We start from the raw sequence: 21,878 nt of genomic DNA on the forward strand, positions 1-21,878 counted from the left end.
CTGTATAGATTAACATCTTGATTTATATTAAATCTTCAACAAAATAGTGGAAAATAACAACTTTGATTTAAGGTCCCAGTGTATTTCTCCCATATATGTCAGTCGTACATACTCGGGTGAGGACAATAAAATTAACTGAGCTATGAGTTTAGAACAGAACTGAGGGATAATTTTGCACAGCAAGTTTGTGTGCCAGTTACAGAACATTGTATTAAACTTTAAAAACAAAAACCACACACACATATGACTTACCCATATATAGATATGTAAGTAATGGCTGAAGGGATCAGCACCTTAGCCAAAGAGTGGTCCTCAAATAGAGTAAAGCTTTATTAATTTGGGATTTATAATACTTCACCTAGAACTAAGTAGAATTGATCCTCTCTGAGGACAGAGAAATAAAAATGAGATTATAAACACTGTATAGTCAGCCCTCCATACCTGTGGATTCAGCATCCATGGCTTTAACCAACCACTGGTTTGGAAATATTCAGGAAAAAGATTCCAGAAAGTTTCAAAAAGAACACTTGAATTTGCTGTGCACTGGCAACTACATAGCATTTGCATTGTGTCAGGTATTTAAATCTAGAGATTTAAAGTATATGGGAGGATGTGCATAGGTTATATGCAAATACCATACCATTTTATATAAGGGACTTGAGCATCGAAGATTTTGGTGTCCCGGGGTTGGGGGGGGGTGCATCTTGGAACCAATCCGCCATGGATACTGAGGGACAACTGTATATTATTCAATGATTCTGCTGTTTACAAGACATTCAAATCGGTGCAAATAGAGTTTCATTCACCATATATATATGCATTACTAATGCAGTCTTGATTGTCTAAATTTTTAGGTGTAGCATGCGTTTTATTGATTTACAAATAAAAGATTAAATGTTTAAGAATTGTTTAAAAAATGTGATTATTGGATCTTATAGGCAATTTTCCCATAATAATGAGTTTTTTCTTCCAGTATTGAGGTAATTGACATACAGTATTGTATAAGTTTAAGGTGTACAGCATAATGATTTGACTTGTTTACATTCATGAATTGATTATTACAATTAGTTTAGTGAACATTATCTCATAGATACAACACTAAAGACAAAATTTTTGTTCTTGTGATGACAACTCAGGGTTTATTCTCTTAACTTTCATATATAACATACCACACTGTTAATTATATATATCATGTTGTACATTATATCTTTAGTACTTATAACTGGAAGTTTGTACCATTTTATTGCCTCTATCCATTTCCCTCTCCCCCCACTCCCCACCTCTGATAACCAAAAATCTGATCTCTTTTTCTATTTATTTGGTTTTTTTGTAAGTATAAAGACCTACAGTACTGTTGATTTGTTCATGTTATACAAGAGTGGTTTGGTATTTCTATACATTTTCGAATGATTACCACAGTGAGTCTCGTTATGATATGTTGCTATGCAAAGGTATTACATAGTTATTGCCTATAATCCACACAGTGTAAATTTTACACCATGACTCATTTAAATACTTTGCAACTGAAGGTTTGTACCTCTTAATGTCCCTCACTTATGTCTTTCCTCCTTTCACCTCCTTTCTCTCTGGCAACCACCTGTTCTCTGTATCTGTAACTTTCTGTTTTGTTGTGTTCGTTTTATAGATTCCACTTATAAGTAAAAGTATTTGTCTTTCTCTGTCTGACTTATCACTTAGCATAATACTCTCTAGGTCCATACATGTTGTTGCAAATGTTAAGATTTTATTCTTTTTTATGGCTAATATTCCGTGTGTGTGTGTTTGTGTGTACTACATCTTCTTTACCCATTGTTTGCTAATGGACACTTGGGTTGCTTCCATATATTTGCTGTTGTAAACAGTGCCGCCGTGAACGTTGGGGTGCATGTACATTTTTTTTTTTTTTTTTTTTTGGCTGCACCACAAGGCATGTGGGATTTTAGTTCTCTGACCAGGGATTGAACCTGTGACCCCTGCGTTGGAAGTGTGGAGTCTTAACCACTGGACCACCAGCGAAGTTCTGCTGCATGTAAATTTTTGAATTAGTGCCTTTGGTTTTTTCTAGATATATGCCCTGGAGTGGGATTGCTGGATCATATGGTAGCTATGTTTTTAGTTTTTTGAGGGAACTCCGTACTGTTTTCTGTAATGGCTGCAGCAATTTACATGCCCACCAACAATGTACAAGGATTCCTCACCAACACTTATTTGTTTTCTTGATAATAGCCATTCTGACAGGTGTGAGGCGTATCTCAATTGTGATATTGATTTGCATTTCCCTGATGATTAGGGATGTTGAGCGTCTTTTCATGTACCTGTTGGCCATCTGTATGTCTTCTCTGGAGAAATGTCTGTTAAGGTCTTCTGCCCATTTTTTAATAGGATTGTTTTTTTGATGCTTAGTTTTATGACTTCTTTATATCAATATATTTTGGGTTTTAACCCCGTGTCAAATATATCATTTGCAAGTATCTTCTCCCGTTCAATAGGTTGTCTTTTCATTTTGTTGATAGTTTCTTTAGCTGTGCAAAAGCTTTTTAATTTGATGTAGTCCCATTGTTGATTTTTTGCTTTTTGTTTCCCTTGCCTGAGGACACATACCCAAAAAAAAAAAAAAAAATCACTAAGACCAATGTCAAACAGCAAACTACCTGTTTTCTTCTAGAAGTTTTATGGTTTCAGGTCTTACATTTAAGTCCTTAATCTATTTTGAATTTATTTTAGTGAATGGTGTGAGAGCCTAGTCCAGTTTCTTTTGCATATAATTGTCTCGATTTCTCAACACCACTTATTGAAGAGGCTGTCTTTTTCCCATTGTACATTCTTGCCTCCTTTGTCATAGATTAATTGACCATAAGTGTGTGGGTTTCTTTCTGGACTCTGTATTCTGTTCCATGGATCTATGTGTCTGTTTTTGTGGCAGTACCATACTATTTTGACGACTAGCTTTGTAGTATAGTTTAAACCAAGGAGCGTGAGACCTCCAGCTTTGTTCTTTTTTCTCAAGATTGTTTTGGCTGTCCACGGTTTTGTGTGTGTGTATGTGTTTCCATACAAATTTTAGAATTAGTTCTAGTTCTGTGAAAAATACCATTGATATTTTGTTAAGGATTAGATTGATATGTAGATTTCCTTGGATAGTATGGTCATTTGAATAATGTTAATTCTTCCAGTCCATGAACACAGTATATGTTTCTGTCTGTGTCATATTCAATTTCTTTCATCAATGTCCCATAGTTTTGTTTATTGAATTTTATTTTTTTATACAACAGATTCTTATTAGTTATCCATTTTATACATACTAGTGTATATATGTCAATCCCAATCTTGCATTTCATCACAGCCCCACCCCCCTCCCCACAGCTTTCCCCCTTTGGTCCATACATTTGTTCTCTACATCTGTGTCTCAGTTTCTACCCTGCAAACCGGTTCATCTGTACCATTTTTCTAGGTTCCACATACATGTGTTAGTATACGATATTTGTTTTTCTGACTTCACTCTGTATGACAGTCTCTAGATTCGTCCCTGTCTCTACAAATGACCCAATTTTGTTCCTTTTTATGGCTGAGTAATATTCCATCGTATATATGTACCACATCTCCTTTATCTGTTCATCTGTAGATGTCCATTTAGGTTGCTTCCATGACCTGGCTATTGTAAGTAGTGCTGCAGTGGACATTGGGGTGCATGTGTCTTTTTGAATTATGGTTTTCTCTGGATATATGCCCAGTAGTGGGATTGCTGGGTCATATGGTAATTCTATTTTTAGTTTTTTAAGGAACCTCTATACTGTTCTCCATAGTGGCTGTATCACTTTACATTCCCACCAGCAGTGCAAGAGGGTTCCCTTTTCTCCACACCCTCTCCAGCATTTGTTGTTTGTAGGTTTTCTGATGATGCCTATGTTAACTGGTGTGAGGTGATACCTCATTGTAGTTTTGATTTGCATTTCTCTAATAATTAGTGATGTTGAGCAGCTTTTCATGTGCTTCTTGGCCATCTGTATGTCTTCTTTGGAGAAATGTCTGTTTAGGTTTTCTGCCCATTTTTGGATTGGATTGTTTGTTTTTTTAATATTGAGCTGCATGAGCTGTTTATATATTTTGGAGATTAACCCTTTGTCCGATGATTCATTTGCAAATATTTTCTCCCATACTGAGGGTGTGTTTTCATCTCGTTTGTAGTTTCCTTTGCTTTGCAAAAGCTTTGAAGTTTCACTAGGTTCCATTTGTTTATTTTTGTTTTTATTTCCATTACTCTAGGAGGTGGATCAAAAAAGATCTTGCTGTGATTTATGTCAAAGAGTATTCTTCCTGTGTTTTCCTCTAAGAGTTTTATAGTGTCTGGTCTTACATTTAGGTCTCTAATCCATTTTGAGTTTATTTTTGTGTGTGGTGTTAGGGAGTGTTCTAATTACATTCTTTTACATGTAGCTGTCCAGTTTTCCCAGCACCACTTATTTAAGTGACTCTCTTTTCTCCATTGTATATCCTTGCCTCCTTTGTCATACATTAGTTGACCATAAGTGTGTGGGTTTATCTCTGGGCTTTCTGTCTTGTTCCATTGATCTATATTTCTGATTATGTGTCAGTACCATATTGTCTTGATTACTGTAGCTTTGTAGTATAGTCTGAACTCACGGAGTCTGATTCCTCCATCTCCCATTTTTTTCTCTCAAGACTGCTTTGGCTATTCAGGATCTTTTGTGTCTCCATACAAATTTTACGATGATTTGTTCTAGTTCTGTAAAAAATGTCATTGGTAATTTGATAGGGATCACATTAAATCTGTAGATTGCTTTGGGTAGTATAGTCATTTTCACAATGTTGAGTCTTCCAATTCAAGAACATGGTATATCTCTCCATCTGTTTGTATCATTTTTAATTTCTTTCATCAGTGTCTTACAGTTTCCTGCATACAGGTCTTTTGTCTCCCTAGGTAGGTTTATTCCTAGGTATTTTATTCTTTTTGTTGCAATGGTAAATGGGAGTGTTTCCTTAACTTCTATTTCAGACTTTTCATCATTAGTGTATAGGAATGCAAGAGATTTCTGTGCATTAATTTTGTATCCTGCAACTTTACCAAATTCATTGATAGCTCTAGTAGTTTTCTGGTGGCATCTTTAGGATTCTCTATGTATAGTATCATGTCATCTGCAAACAGTGACAGTTTTACTTCTTCTTTTCCAATTTGTATTCCTTTTATTTCTTTTTCTTCTCTGATTGCCATGGCTAGGAGTTCCAAAACTGTGTTGAATAATAGTGGTGAGAGTGGACATCCTTCTCTTTTTCCTGATGTTAGAGGAAATGATTTCAGTTTTCCACCATTGAGAATGATGTTTGCTGTGGGTTTGTCGTATATGGTCTTTATTATGTTGGGGTAGGTTCCCTCTCTGCCCATTTTCTGGAGAGTTTTTATAAATGGGTGTTGAATTTTGTCAAAAGCTTTTTCTGCATCTATTGAGATGATCATATGGTTTTTCTTCTTCAATTTGTTAATATGGTGTATCACATTGATTGATTTGCGTATATTGAAGAATTCCTGGCATAAATCCCTCTTTATCATGGTGTATGGTCCTTTTAATGTGTTGTTGGATTCTGTTTGCTAGTATTTTGTTGAGGATTTTTGCATCAATATTCATCCGTGATATTGGTCTGTAATTTTCTTTTTTTTGTAGTATCTTTGTCTGGTTTTTGTATCAGGGTGATGGTGGCCTCATAGAATGAGTTTGGGAGTGTTCCTTCCTCTGCAATTTTTTGGAAGAGGTTGAAAAGGATGGGTGTTAGCTCTTCTCTAAATGTTTGATAGAATTCACCTGTGAAGCCATCTGGTCGTGAACTTTTGTTTGTTGGAAGATTTTTAGTCACAGTTTCATTTTCATTACTTGTGATTGGTCTGTTCATATTTTCTGTTTCTTCCTGGTTCAGTCGTGGAAGGTTATACCTTTCTAAGAATTTGTCCACTTCTTCCAGGTTGTCCATTTAATTGGCATAGAGTTGCTTGTAGTAGTCTCTTAGGATGCTTTGTATTTCTGCGGTGTGTTGTAACTTCTCCTTTTTCATTTCTAATTTTATTGATTTGAGTCCTCTCCCTCTTTTTCTTGATGAGTGTGGCTAATGGTTTATCAGTTTTGTTTATCTTCTCAAAGAACCAGCTTTTAGTTTTATTGATCTTTGCTATTGTTTTCTTTGTTCCTATTTCATTTATTTCTGCTCTGATATATTTTTTTTTTTTTTGCTGTACACGGGCCTCTCACTGTTGTGGCCTCTCCCGTTGCGGAGCACAGGCTCTGGACGTGCAGGCTCAGCAGCCATGGCTCATGGGCCCAGCCGCTCCGCGGCATGTGGGATCCTCCCGGACTGGGGCACAAACCCATGTCCCCTGCATTGGCAGGCAGACTCTGAACCACTGGGCCACCAGGGAAGCCCTCTTCTCTGATTTTTATTTCTTTCCTTCTGCTAACCTTGGGTTTTGTTCTTCTTTCTCTAGTTCCTTTAGGTGAAACTTTAGATTGAGATTTTTCTTGTTTCTTGAGGTTGGCTTGTGTTGGTATAAAGTTCCGTCTTAGAACTGCTTTTGCTGCATCCCATAGGTTTTGGATCATCATGTTTTCATTGTCATTTGTCTCTAGGTATTTTTCGATTTCCTCTTTGATTTCTTCAGTGAGCTCTTGGTTATTTAGTAACGTATTGATTAGCCTCCATGTGTTTGTGTTTTTTACGTTTTTTCCCCTGTAATTGATTTCTAATCTCATAATGTTGTGGTCAGAAAAGATGCTTGATATGATTTCAATTTTCTTAAATTTACTGAGGCTTGATTTGTGACCCAAGATGTGATCTCTCCTGGAGAATGTTCCGTGCACACTTGAGAAGAAAGTGTAATCTACTGTTTTTGAATGGAATGTCCTATAAATATCAGTTAAATCTATCTGGTCTATTGTGTCATTTAAAGCTTGTTTTTCCTTATTAATTTTCGGTTTGGATGATCTGTCCATTGGTGTAAGTTGAGATGTTAAAGTCCCCCACTATTATTGTGTTACTGTCAATTTCCTGTTTTATAACTGTTAGCAGTTGCCTTATGTATTGAGGTGCTCCTGTGTTGGGTGCATATATATTTAAATTGTTATATTTATGCAGTTTAATTTGTATATATATTTATATGTTAAATTGTTGATCCCTTGATCATTATGTAGTGTCCTTCCTTGTCTCTTGTAACAGTCTTTATTTTAAAGTGTATTTTATCTGATACGAGTATTGCTACTGCAGCTTTCCTTTGATTTCCATTTTCATTATCTTTTTCCATCCCCTCACTTTCAGTCTGTATGTGTCCTTAGGTCTAAAGTGGGTCTCTTGTAGACAGCATATAGATGGGTCTTGTTTTTGTATCCATTCAGCAAGCCTGTGTCTTTTGGTTGGAGCATTTAATCCATTTACGTTTAAGGTAATTATCAATATGTATGTTCCTATGATCATTTTCTTAATTGTTTTGGGTTTGTTTTTGTAGGTACTTTTCTTCTCTTGTGTTTCCCACTTAGAGAAGTTCCTTTAGCATTTGTTGTCGAGCTGGTTTGGTGGTACTGAATTCTCTTAGCTTTTGCTTGTCTGTAAAGCTTTTGCTTTCTCCATCGAATCTGAATGAGTAATCTTCGTTGTAGGTTCTTCCCTTTCAACACTTTAAATATGTCATGCCACTCCATTTTGGCTTGTAGAGTTTCTGCTGAGAAATCAGCTATTAACCTTATGGGAGTTTCCTTCTATGTTATTTGTCGTTTTTCCCTTGAAGCTTTCAATAATTTTTCTTTGTCTTTAACTTTTGCTAATTCGATTACTGTGTGTCTCAGTGTGTTTCTCCTTGGGTTTATCCTGTATGGGACTCTCTGTACTTCCTGGACTTGGGTGGCTTTTTCCTTTCCCATGTTAGGGAAGTTTTCGACTATAATCTCTTGAAATATTTTCTCAGGTCATTTCTCTCTCTCTTGTCCTTCTGGGACCCCTATAATGTGAATGTTGTTGCTTTTAATGTTTCCCAGAGGTCTCTTAGGCTGTCTTCATTTCTTTTCATTCTTTTTTCTTTATTCTGTTCCACAGCAGTGAATTCCACCATTCTGTCTTCCAGGTCACTTATCTGTTCTTCTGCCTCAGTTGTTCTGCTATTGATTCCTTTTAGTGCAGTTTTCATTTTAGTTATTATATTGTTCATCTCTTTGTCCTTTAATTCTTCTAGGTCTTTGTTTAACATTCCTTGCATCTTCTCAATCTTTGCCTCCATTCTTTTTCCGAGGTCCTGGATCATCTTCACTATCAGTCTGAATTTTTTTTCTGGAAGGTTGCCTATCTCCACTTCATTTAATTGTTTTTCTGGAGGTTTATCCTTTTCCTTCATCTGGTACATAGCCCTCTGCCTTTTCATCTTGTGTATCTTTCTGTGAATGTCATTTTTGTTCCACAGGCTGCAGGATTGTAGTCCTTCTTTCTTCTGCTGTTTGCCGTCTTGTGGATGAAGCTGTCTAAGAGGCTTGTGTAGGTTTCCTGATGGGAGGGACTGGTGGTGGGTAGAGTTGGGTGTTGCTCTGGTGGGCAGAGCTCAGTAAAACTTTAATGTGCTTGACTGCTAATGGGTGGGGCTGGGTTCCCTCCCTGTTGGTTGTTTGGCCTGAGGTGACCCAACACTGGGGCCTACTTGGGCTCTTTGGTGGGGCTAATGGCGGACTGTGGGATGGCCCACGCCACAGAGCACTTCCTAGAACTTCTGCTGCCAGTGTCCTTGTCCTCACGGTGAGACACAGCCACCCCCCGCCTCTGCAGGAAACCCTCCAACAGTAGCAGGTAGGTCTGGTTCAGTCTCCCCTGGGGTCACTGCTCCTTCCCCTGGGTTCTGATGCGCACACTACTTTGTGTGTGCCCTCCAAGAGTGGAGTCTCTGTTTTCCCCAGTCCTGTTGAAGTCCTGCAATCAAATCCCGCTAGCCTTCAAAGTCTGATTCTCTAGGAATTCCTCCTCCCATTACTGGACCCCCAGGTTGGGAAGCCTGATGTGGCACTCAGAACCTTCACTCCAGTGGGTGGACCTCTGTGGTATAAGTGTTCTCCAGTTTGTGAGTCACCCACCCGGCAGTTATGGGATTTGATTTTACTGTGATTGTGCCCCTCTTACCATCTCATTGTGGCTTCTCCTTTGTCTTTGGATGTGGGGTATCTTTTTTGGTGAGTTCCAGTGTCTTCCTGTTAATGATTGTTTAGCAATTGGTTGTGATTCTGATGCTCTTGCAAGAGGGAATGAGAGCATGTCCCTCTTTGCCATCTTGAACCGGTCTCCTCAACGTCCTATAGTTTCTAAGTACAGGTCTTTAACCTCCTTAGTTAGATTTATTCTAAGTATTTTATTTCTTTTGACACAATTATAAATGGGATTGTTTTCTTAATTTCTTTTTTTAATTGGAGCATAATTGCTTTACAATGTTGTGTTAGTTTCTGCTGTACAGTGAAGTGAATCTGCTATATGTATACATATATCCCCTCCCTCTTAGACCTCCCTCCGTACCCCCATCCCACCCATCTAGATCATCACAGAGCACCAAGATGAGCTCCCTGCTGTACAGCTGTAGAGCAGGTATGTGTTTTACAGATACCCACTAGCTATCTGTTTTACACATGGTAGTGTATTTATGTCAAACCTAATCTCCCAATTCATCCCACCCTCCCCTGCCCTCCCTGTGTCCACACATCCGTTCTCCATGTCTGCCTTTCTGTTCCTGCCCTGCAAATAGGTTCATCTGTATCATTTTTCTAGATTCCACATATATGCATTAATACATGATATTTGTTTTTTTAATACAGCAGGTTTTTATGATCTATTTTATACATATTAGTGTATATATGTCAATCCCAATCTCTGAATTCATCCCACTCCCCTCCCCCCTGCTTTCCCCCCTTGGTGTCCATACGTTCTCTACACCTCTGTCACTATTTCTGCCTTGCAAACCGGTTCATCTGTACCATTTTTCTAGATTCCACATATATGCGTTAACATGATATTTTGTGTTTCTCTTTCTGACTGACTTCACTCTATGACAGACTCTAGGTCCATCCACATCTCTACAAATGACCCAATTTCATTTCTTTTTATGGCTGAGTAATATTCCATTATTTTTATATATATATATATATATATATATATATATATATATATACACATATATATATACACCACATCTTCTTTATCCATTCATCTGTTGATGGACACTTAGGTTGCTTCCATGTCCTGGCTATTGTAAGTAGTGCTGCAGTGAACATTGGGGTACATGTGTCTTTTTGAATTGTGGTTTTCTCTGGGTATATGCCCAGTAGTGGGATTGCTGGGTCGTATGGTAGTTCTATTTTTAGTTTTTTAAGGAACCTCAATACTGTTCTCCACAGTGGCTGTATCAATTTACATTCCCACCAATAGTGCAAGAGGGTTCCCTTTTCTCTGCACCCTCTGCAGCATTTATTGTTTGTAGATTTTTTTGTTGATGGCCATTTTGACTGGTGTGAGGTGATACCTCATTGTAGTTTTGATTTGCATTTCTCTAATTTTTAGTGATGTTGAGCATCTGTAACCCATTAGTTAGATTTATCCTAAGTATTTTATTCCTTTCGTTGCAATTATAAATCGGATTGTTTTCTTAATTTCTCTTTCTGATTGTTCATTGTTACCATATAGAAATGCAAAAGATTTCTGTATATTTTTGTCTCCAGCAACTTTACCAAATTCATTGATGAGCTCTAGTAGTTTTTGGTGGTGTCTTGAGGATTTTCTTTTCTTTGGTGTGCCATGCGGCTTGTAGGATCTTAGTTCCCTGAGCAGGGATTGAACCCAGGACCCTGACAGTGAGAGCGCCGAGTCCGAACCACTGGACTGCCAGGGAATTCCCAGGAATTTCTATGTGTAGTATCATGTTATCTGTAAACAGTGACAGTTTTACTTCTTTCTTTGCAGTTTGGATTCCCTTTATTTCTTTTTCTTATCTGATTGCTGTGACTAGGACTTCCAATACCATGATGAGTAAAAGTGACAAGAGTGGGCATCATTGTCTTGTTCCTATCTTAGAGGAGATGCTTTCGCCTTTTCACCATTGAGTATGACATTAGCTGTGGTCTTGTCATATATGGCCTTTATTATTTTGAGATATGTTCCCTCTATACCCACTTTGTTGAGAGTTTTTATCATAAATGGATATGTTGAATTTTGTCAAATTTTTCTACATCCCTTGAGATGATCATATGATTTTTTTCATCATTTTGTTAATTTGGTGTATCACATTGATTAATTTGTGGATATTGTTCCATCCTTGCATCCCTGGTATAAATCCCACTTGATCCTTGTGTATGATCCTTTTAGTGAATTGTTGAATTCAGTTTGCTAATATTTTGTTGAGGATTTTTGCATCTGTGTTCATAAATGATATTGGCCTGCAACTTTCTTTTTTTGTGATATCTCTGTCTGGGTTTGGGAGCAGGATGATACTGGTCTCATAGAATGAGTTTGGAAGTGTTCCTTCCTCTGCAGTTTTTCGAATAGTTTGAGAAGAATAGGTGTTAACTCTTCTCTAAATGGTAGAATTCACCTGTGAAGCCATCTGGTCCTGGACTTCTGTCTTTTGGGAGTTGTTTCATTACTGATTCAATTTTATTACTGGTAATTGGTCTATTCATAATTTCTATTTCTTCCTGGTTCATTCTGAGGACATTGTACATTTCTAGGAATTTGTCATTTCTTTGAGGTTGTCCGTTTTATTGGTATATAATTATTTGTAGTAATCTTTTATGATCCTTTGTAATTCTGTGGTGTCAGTTGTAACTTCTTTTTCATTTCTGATTTTATTGATTTGGGCTTTCTTTTTTTTTCTTGTCAAGTCTGGTTTATCAATTTTGTTTATGTTTTCAGAGAACTAGCTCTTAGTTTCATTAATCTTTTCTGTAGTTTTTTTAGTCTCTATTTCTTTTATTTCTGCTCTAATCTTTATGATTTCTTTCCCTCTACTAACTTTGGGTTTTATTTGTTCTTCCTTTTCTGGTTCCTTTAGGTGTAAGATTAGGTTGTTTATTTCAGGTTTTTCTTCTTTCCTGAGGTAGGCTTGTGTCACTGTAAACTTTTCTTTTAGAACTGCTTTTGCTGCATCCCATAGATTTTGGATTGTTGTGTTTTTGTTTTCATTTGTTTCCAGGTACTTTTAAATTTCTTTTTTGATATCTTCAGTGATCCATTGGTTGTTTAGTAGCATATTGGTTAGCCTCACATTCACATTTAATGTCATTATTGATAGGTATGTACTTATTGCCATTTTGTTCATTGTTTTGGGGCTGTGGTTTTTGCATTTTTTTTTTTATTATAGTTGACTGTGGTCAGAAAAGATGCTTGATATGATTTCAGTTTTGTTACATTTATGGAGACTTGTTTTGTGGCCTAGTATGTGATCTGTCCTGGAGCATATTCCTTGTGCATTTGAAAAGAATGTATTCTGTGGCTTTTGGATGAAATGTTCTGTATATATCTATTAAGTTCATGTGGTCTAATATGTCATTTAAGGCCTACCTAGTATTACTGTATTACTGTCACTTTCTCTCTTTATGTCTGTTAATATTGCTTTATGTGTTTTTTTAAAAATAAATTTATTTACTTATTTATTTATTTTTGGCTGCATTGGGTCTTTTGTTGCTGCAGACGGGCTTTCTCTAATTGTGGCTAGTGGAGGCTACTCTTTGTTGCGGTGCGCAGGCTTCTCACTGCAGTGTTCTCTGTTGCAGAGCACAGGCTTTAGGTGAGCGGGCTTCAGTAGTTTTTTGGTTTTTTTTTTTTTTGCAGTATGCAGGCCTCTCACTGTTGTGGCCTCTCCCGTTACGGAGCACAGGCTCTGGACACGCAGGCCTATCTGCCATGGCTCATGGGCCCAGCTGCTCTGCAGCATGTGGGATCTTCCTGGACTGGGGCACGAACCCATGTCCCCTGCATCAGCAGGTGAACCCTCAACCACTGTGCCACCAGGGAAGCCCGCTTCTGTAGTTTTTTTTTTTTTGAGGTACGTGGGCCTCTCACTGCTGTGGCTTCTCCCGTTGCGGAGCACAGGCCCTGGACACGCGGGCCCGACGGCAATAGCTCACGGGCCCAGCCACTCCTCGGCATGTGGGATCCTCCTGGACCGGGGCATGAACCCGTGTCCCCTGCATCAGCAGGCGGACTCTCAACCACTGCACCACCAGGGAAGCCCCGCTTCAGTAGTTTTGACAGGCAGGCTCAGTAGTTGTGGCTCGTGGGCTCTAGATTGCAGTGTCAGTAGTTGTGGTGCATGGGCTTAGTTGCTCCATGGCATGTGGGATCTTCCCGGAGAAGAGCGTGAACCCGTGTCACCTGCATTGGCAGGCAGATTCTTAACCACTGTGCCACCAGGGAAGTCCCTGCTTTATGTGTTTAGGTGCGCCTATGTTAGGTGCATTTATAACTGTTATGTATCTTTTTATTAGGTTTATCCCTTTATCATTATGTATTGTCCTTAGTGTCGTGTGACTGTCTATTTTCAAATCTATTCTGTCTGATGTAAGTACTGCTACCTCGTTTTTATTTTTGTTTTTTTAATTTCCATTTGCATGGAATACTTTTTTCCATCCCCTTACTTTCAGTTTGTATGTTCAGATCTGAAGTGAGTCTTTTGTAGGCAGCATATATATTGGTATTGTTTTTGTAGCTGTTCAGCCATTCTATGTGTTTTGATTGGAGCATTTAGTTCATCTACATTTAATGTGATTTTTGATAGGTATGTACTTATTGCCATTTTGTTAACTGCTTTGGGGTTGTTTTTAATAGTTGTTTTTGGTCCTTCTTTTGATCTCTTCCCTTGTGATTTGAAGACTTTCTTTAATGTTATGTTTGAATTCCTTTTTTCTATGTGTTTATATTATAGGTTTTTGGTTTCTAGTTACCTTGAGGTATCTATCTATCTGTGTGTCTATCTACCTACCTATCTATGATTATTTTAAGTTGCTGATCTCTTAAGTTCAAATGCATTTCAACAATCCTGCATTTTTACTAATCATCCCCCCATGTTAACTGTTTTTGACATCACATTTTGCATCTTTTTTGTGTGTGTATCCCCTCACTACTTATTGTGGTTATAGACAGTTTTACTACTTTTGTCTTTTAACCTTCTTACTAGCTTTGTACATAGTTGATTGACTACCTTTACTGTATATTTGTCTTTACCAATGAGATTTTTCCTTTTGTAGTTTCCATTTTTCTAGTTGTGGCATTTTTTTTTCTTTTTTCCACTTAGGAAGTCCCTTTAACATTTCTTGTAAAGCTGGTTTGCTGGTGTTGAACTCTTTTAGCTTTTGCTTGTCTGTAAAATTTTTGATCTCACCCTCAAGTGAAAGCCTTGCCTGGTAGGTTTTTTGTTGTAGGTTTTTGTTTTTTGTTGTTGTAGGTTTTTTTTTGTTGTAGGTTTTTCCCTTTTTTGTTGTAGGTTTTTCCCTTTCATCACTTTAAGTATATTGTGCCACTCCCTTCTGACCTGCAGAGTTTCTACTGAAAAGTCAGCTTATAGCCTTATGGGAGTTCCCTTGTACCTAAGTAGTTGCTTTTCCTTTGCTGCCTTTAATATTCTCTCTTTACCTTTAATTTTTGCCATTTAGTTTTTTTAAATATTTATCATTCATTTATTTTGGCTGTACTGACTCTTAGTTGTGGCATGTGGGATCTTATTATTTTTTTTAGTTGTTCCATGTGGACTTCTTAGTTGCAGCATGTGGACTTTCAATTGTGGCATGCAGATTCTTAGTTGTGGCATGCATGTGGGATCTAGTTCCCCGAACAGGGATTGAACCTGGGCCTCCTGCACTGAGAGTGTGCAGTCTTACCTACTGGGCCACCAGGGAAGTCCTGCCATTCAGTTTTTGTCTTGGTGTGGTCCTCTGGGTTGATACTGTATGGGACTCTCTGGGCTTCCTGGACCTGGATGTCTGTTTTCTTTCCCAGGTTAGGGAAGATTTTAGCTATTATGTCCTCATATATATTCTCTGCCCCTTTCTCTCTTCTCCTTCTGAGACTCCTATAATGTGAATTTTGGTACACTAGATGTCCCTCAGGTCTCTTAAACTCCTCATTTTCTTTTTTTTTTTCTAATTGAAGTATAGTTGATGTACAATATAAATTTCAGGTATAAAACAGTGATTCACAATTTTCAAAGATTATACCCCATTTATAGTTACAAAATATTAGCTATATTCCCTGTGCTGCACAATATATCCTTGTAGCTTATTTATTTTATACATAGTAGTTTGTACCTGTTAATCTTCTACCCCTATCTTGCCCCTCCCCTCTTCCTTCTCCCTTCTCCCCGTTGGTAAACACTAGCTTGTTTCTATTTGTAAGTCTGTTTCTTTTTGTTACATTCACAAGTTTGTTTTATTTCTCAGATTATACACATAAATGATATCATACATTATTTGGCTTTCTCTGACTTATTTCACTAAACATAACACCCTTCAAGTCCATCCATGTTTCAAATGGCAAAATTCCATTCTCTTTTATGGCTGAGTAGTATTCCATTGTATATATACCACATCTTATTTATCCATTTGTCTGTTGGTGGACACTTAGGTTGCTTCCATATCTTGGCTATTGTAAATAATGCTGCTATGAACATTGGGATTGTCCTAATTTCTTTTTATTTGTTTGCTTGTCTGTTTGCTTTTTCTGTTCAGCTCCAGTGATTCCCACTACTCTGTCTTCTAGCTTGTGGATCCATTCCTCTGTACCATCTAATCTACTGTTGATTCTTTCTAGTGTATTTTTCATTTCAGTTATTGTATTCTTCATCTCTGTTTGACTCTTCTTTGTATTTTCTAACTCTTCGTTAAAACTGTATAACTTTTTGCTCTGTTCAGCCATAGATATCTAAAGTTCTGAACATCATTATGATCATTACCTGGTGACTAGGGCTGTATGCTCTAAGGGTGCCCCCTATTTGGGCTGCTTGAACCCTTCTGTTGTGGTGGGCTGATTACTGTGGGCCATCTTGGTGGGTGTGGCTGGCCCTGTTCTGGTTGGTTTCCAAGCCCTGCCTTGTGCAGAGGCTGCCATCTGCTGGTGGGTAGGGCTGGATTACAAGGTTGCTGGCTATGGGGCCCTGGGGGATCCTGGGCTCCAGCTAATCCACTAGTGAGTGGAGCCAGGTACTAGAGTGGATGGTTATGGGGATGGAGGTGGGGGAGTGTGTCCTCGATCTAATGTTGGCTTGCTGGTGGGTGGGGCCAGTTCCTGACACAGCTGGCTGCTGGGTCTGAGGTGTCCCAAAGCTGGTGTTGGCCCACTGGTGAATGGGGCTGGAGGCTGGGGCAGCTGGCTAATGGGTCCAAAGGGTCTTGGAGCTGGTGTCTGCCTGCTGGTGGGTGGGATTGGGGCCTGGGGGTTCCTGGGGCTGGTGTTGGCCTGCGGGTAGACAGTGCTGGAGCTAGTGCTAGCTCACTGGTGGGCAGAACTGCATTCCCAGGTCTCTGGCTGCAGGGCCCTAAGGGTCCTAGAGCTGGTGTCCTGCTGGTAGGTGGGGCTGGATCCTGGACCAGCTGGCTGAGGGTCCCAAGGTGTCCCAGAGCTGATTTTGGCCTGCTGTTGGGCAGGACCAGGGCCCAAAGGGTCTTGTGACTGGTGCAGGCCTACTGGTGGATGGGCTGGGTCCTGATACTGTAGGCTGCAGGGCTGAAGTGGTCCTGGGGCTGGTGTCCACCTGATGGTGGGCAGGGCCAAGGCCCAGGGTGTCCTGGGGCTAGTGCTGGCTCACTGGTTGGCAGATCCAGGTCCTGGGGTCTTTAGCTGCAGTGTCCTGGGGGTCCTGGAGTTGGTGTTTTGGCCTGGTGGTGGGTAGGGCTGGTGCCCATGGGATCCCGGGACTGGTGTCTACCCACTGGTGGGTGAGCCTGGTCCTGTGGCTAGTGCCAGCCCATTGGTAGGCAGGGTCAGGGTCTGAGGCCTCTGGTAGACAGAGCCAGGTCCTGGGTTGACTGTGGGCTCAGGGGATCTTAAGGCAGCAGGCCTCGTGGTGGGTGGGGCTGTCTCTCCACCTGGTTGGTTGCTTGGGCTGAGGCATCCCAGTACTGATAACCACGGGCTGGTGGGAGGGGCTGGATCCCAAGGCTAATAAGCTAGAGCAAGGACTCCAAAATGGCACTTGCCAGCAGTGTTCATGGGGTAGAGCAAACTCCCAAAGATGGTTGCTGCCAGTGTCTATGTCCCCAGGGTGAGCTGCAGTTGCCTCCTACCTCTCCAGGAGACTCCAAGATCAGATGGTGAGACTGATGCTTCTTTCAAATTACTGCTTATACTCTGGGTCCTGGAGGATGTGAGAGTTTGTGTGCACCTTTAAGAGTGGTGTCTCTATTTCCCACAGTCCTCTGGCTCTCCCAAAAGTAAGCCCTGCTGGCCTTTAAAGTCAGACATTCTAGGGGCTCATCCTCTTGGTGCAGGACTCCCCGGGCTGGGGAGCCCAATGTGGAGCTGACCACTCGCTCCTTGGTGGGTGACACACCCGCGGTATGGATCTTGACTACTACGTCACCACCCCTCTTACCCTGCTCATTGTGGTTCCTTCTTTGGTTGAAGGTCTTTTCTGCTAGTCTTCCAGTTTTTCTCATCAATAGTTTCCCTATTGTAATTTTGGTGTGCCCATGGGAGGAGGTGTGCTCAGGGTTTTCCCTTTTCTGCCATCTTGGCCACATTTCTCCCCCATTATAATTAGTTTTGTTAAAATAAAAATTATATTTGAATATCATCTATTTGGATAATCAAAGGCAGTAGTCTGAATATGCTTCTTTTGTTTTGGAAGGACCATGCCTGCCCACTTTGGAAGTACACATATATGGGCAGTTGGGAGCCTCTAAGGCATCGAATAAGACCAACATGAGAGAATGATGTTACAATTTAGTAGGGCCACGAAATGCTGTTGTCTCCCTATCCTGTTCACTTGTGTTACCATATGGCAGCCTGGCTTAAGTGGTTTCTCAACATGTGATAGTTCTGAACGGTCTGGAAGGGATGTAGCTAGTGCATGGATGGGACTAGGGTTAGCTACCCTGTCACTTGTCAGCATGAAAAGCCCTATCGTAATTGCTTGTAACTCCTCTGTGTCATCTATGAAACTAAATTCCATGAAGCCAAGAACATCTTCTTGATTGTGATACACATACAGGTAGGTGCTCAATAAGAGTTTATTGAATGAATCAAAGCACTGGGACTTAAGTCTTGAAGCCGGCTTTAAAAGCAGGAGATTGTGGGTCCCAAAGCTAAACCAGGGTTATATGTTGGCATAATTTAGATTTTTAATTTTAATAAATGTTTTAAAGGTACTGATTAGTGTTTAGGTCTGTAGGCTGATGACAATAACTGCAAGTAGTCATTCATTGTATTGTGAAAAGTTGGTAGTTGCATTTTCTGGTTATGTGAATTCTGAATTGGGTTTTGATTTAGTATTTATAAAAAATTATTTCTTAATAATTATTTCTTTAAAAAGTACCAGTTGTTTAATTAAAGTTTGTAGCCATATTGTCTATCATGCAGCCAGCTTTCAATTAGATATGATAGGGAATTTTTGACATTTACAAATACTGCTTTAAAAAGATAATTATCTGAAAGCACCAGCACATTTAGAAGGTGCTCAGAAGTGTTTAATTATAATAAATTGTAAAATGAACTGTTAACAGGAACTAGCAAAGAGCAACAGAAAATAGAACAAGGGCATTGTGAAGTGACAAGCAGTTGGGAGACTCCACGTGTGTTTAGTAATTTACTAGCAGGTAATGTATTTGAAATTATATATTAAAATATTGTTAGAATATTATTATTTCAGATAAGAGAACCATAATTGATTGTTTTTAGGAGGGTGGTGATCCTAAATCATACTTGAATTCTTATCACTCTTCTAAAACTCTCCTTTAAAAATTCCTATTTTAAAAAATTGATAGACATTGCCTCTCTCTCTTTTTTTTTTTTGCCGCAGTTTGCGGGATCTTAGTTCCCTGACCAGGGATGAAACCCGGGCCCATGGCAGTGAAAGCATTGAGTCCTAACCACTGGACTACCAGGGAATTCCCAACATTGCCCTCTCATCCTTTCAGTCCTATAGATCTGCCTTCAGAATACAACTATTTATATGTTCACCCAACAACTTGAAGTCAGCGTAACAAAATATCTTCCATATTCACAATTTCAACTTTTTCAAAACATTTTTTTTTACTGTCATGTTAGGTGAATTTCATTTATTTCTCAGTTAAGTTTTAGTATTTTTATGTGCTTATTTTTGGTCCACACCTTTCCAGGCAATACCCTGTATTAGGCCTTCTTCCAAGATCACAGTAACATCTGCCTAAGTTGACTTCACCCTTTTTTTTGGTTCATTTATAGATAATTTACAGATATCTTCATGTTGCTTCCCTGATTTAAATATTAAAAAACCCCAATAATTTCACTGCTTGTTGGACATTATCTCAGATGTTTGCCTGATCATTTTACTTTTACAGCTGTCTGTGGAACAGGTGCTTTCTTTTCACCACTCTCTTCTCTCATCTTTCTTGCTGCAACAAAGGTCCTAGGCCTCCTGAGTCTCTCAAGACTTTTAATTTTCATCCTAGTGGACCGGGACAGGCTAAATTCAAAATAGCAGATCTGGTACTTACCTGCTTAGTGGACTTAGAATTAGAGACAATAAATGCATAGAGCCTGGGATGGAGTCTGGCAGGTGGGAAGGACCAGAAGTCGTTTAATATCCTTCTTGCATCCATTCATGACCATAAACCCAGTGAGCTAGACTTGAATTCACCCCGCCCTTTTTTTTCCCACGTTGCCTGGAACTCTGTTCACACTTAAATTCACTGCCTTGCTGCTTTGTTATCTTTCAATAGCAGATTGTAACATCCTTTTGTGTTGCCTTGTTCCCCCAGGTGCCTCATCTAATGCATTGTGTGCACAGTAGGCATTCAGTAAAGGATGTTGCTTGGCAAGGAAATCAGCTGTGCAGTTTTCTCTAGTTTACAAGAGGACAAGACACTTGTAAGAATCATCCTGAAAAAATATTGTCCATGCAATAAATTACTTAAATGGCAAAAGAGAAACATTTTAAGGAAACAGTGGTCTTTAAAAGTTGATATGGTATCAGACTTGTAATAGAATTGGGAAAGCTTTTCTTAAAAACAGAACAGCCTTCTGTATTTAAAAAAAATACTTTTTTTCACCTTTTCTCACAATCGTTCATTTTTCTTTTTTAAGAGGCATGTGAGACCAGGTCTCTGTAGTTAAGCACTTTAACCACCAGGTGGAAGCACCGCATTGGGAGTTCTCGGAAGCCAACAGTCAGCTCCTAACTACTGGTAGGTAGATTCCTAACAGTAAGTACAGAATACTCCTGGAAGACAGATTGCTGGGCTAGAAAGCAAAGAAATAATGGGAGTTGTTACACATTTTGGTCCTGAAATCTTTTACTATTCACCCTTCAGGGCTTCATGAGACAAACACTGTGTAAAAATACTATATGTTAGTGTTGAAGAACATGTTCTTGATCAATTAGGGAAAAGTTTAATTAACTGAGCTAAGTTAATAAACTTATTTCAAGATCTGGAAATTTCAATGAATATGTAAGAAGGTGTAGCAATTGTGTACGCTGGCGCTTCTGAAATCTGAGGTTTCTTTTTTTTTTTTTTTTTTTTTTTTGAGGTACGCGGGCCTCTCACTGTTGCGGCCTCTGCGGTTGCGGAGCACAGGCTCCGGTTGCACAAGCTCAGCGGTCCCCAGCATCGGCAGGCGGACTCTCAACCACTGCGCCACCAGGGAAGCCCTGAGGTTTCATTTTTTAAATCAGTTGCTTTTCTTTCATTCTAAAAGTAGTTAGTAGAAAATTTCAAAAATGAAGTAGGAAAAAACGAAAACATACTACCAACCAAAAAGCTGACTAATCCTTTTTACAGTTTATCTTCTTTTACCTTTTTCCCCTCTATGTCTAATAGTTTAAAATTTAGTTCATTTGTACTTTGCTTTGGACGGTGGCGTAGGGAGTAATAAACGCTATAAGGAGCTGCAAATTTAAGGATCAATGTCTAGGGACTTCCCTGGCGGTCCAGTGGTTAAGACTCCGTGCTTCCACTGCAGGGGGTGTGAATTCGATCCCTGGCTGGGGGACTAAGATCCCATATGCCACGTGGTACGGCCAAAAAAATTTTTTAAAAAAGTATCAAAGTCTAGCTAAGATATACCAGGAAACTCCTGCTAAAGGTGGTCCTATATAATGAATTCTCTTTTGAAAATAGAAAAACTGGCCCCAATTCATCTTCAAAATTGAGACATTTGTCACTTTTTAGAAATTGGTACCTGTAAATTAGTTCCTACTCAGTCTTGTCTTATTTAAACTATTATTTGTTTAGCATGTTTCAGGGGGCAGACATACACTTAAGCCCAACCTCTCTGTCCTATGACTAGAAATTCGATGTTAAGAGGTTGCATCGATGAAGGGATGAGGGTTAGGGCTGTTAGTTATCCAATTCCTAGAAGAGGCAAATTTTTTATTATTCTGTGTTTCAAAAGCACTTTGAAATCTATAAAATATTATTCAAGACAAAAGACCCCTCCCTATATACCAGCATTTCCCAAAATTTCTAGATATGTAAGTTCAAAGAGATGGTACTAGGCTAAATTATTTAAGCAAATGTTTCCATGGCTGAGTCTGGGGAATCCATTTCTTTCCTGCTTGATTTCTCAGACCCTTTACAGTGTATGCTGGGAATTTTCCAAAGATTTTGTGTGTGTGTGTGTTTGTGGTATGTGTTTTTTGTGTGATTTTTTTGTGTGTTTGTTTTTTGGGTTTTGTG

At 39.1% G+C, this 21,878-nt stretch overlaps 1 protein-coding gene across 2 annotated transcripts in view; it reads left to right on the top strand.

Moving 5' to 3' along the window:
- Positions 1-21,878, top strand: part of SLC35E3 (solute carrier family 35 member E3) — a 100,649-nt gene that overhangs the window by 74,564 nt on the left and 4,207 nt on the right. For both annotated transcript variants that reach the window (XR_009521226.1, XR_009521225.1), the window contains exon 5: positions 19,962-20,387. The gene's annotated coding sequence lies outside the window, so the exon portion shown is untranslated. The remainder of the gene's footprint in view (positions 1-19,961; positions 20,388-21,878) is intronic.

This window comes from Delphinus delphis, chromosome 11 (assembly GCF_949987515.2).
Source record: "Delphinus delphis chromosome 11, mDelDel1.2, whole genome shotgun sequence".
Taxonomy (NCBI): domain Eukaryota; kingdom Metazoa; phylum Chordata; class Mammalia; order Artiodactyla; family Delphinidae; genus Delphinus; species Delphinus delphis.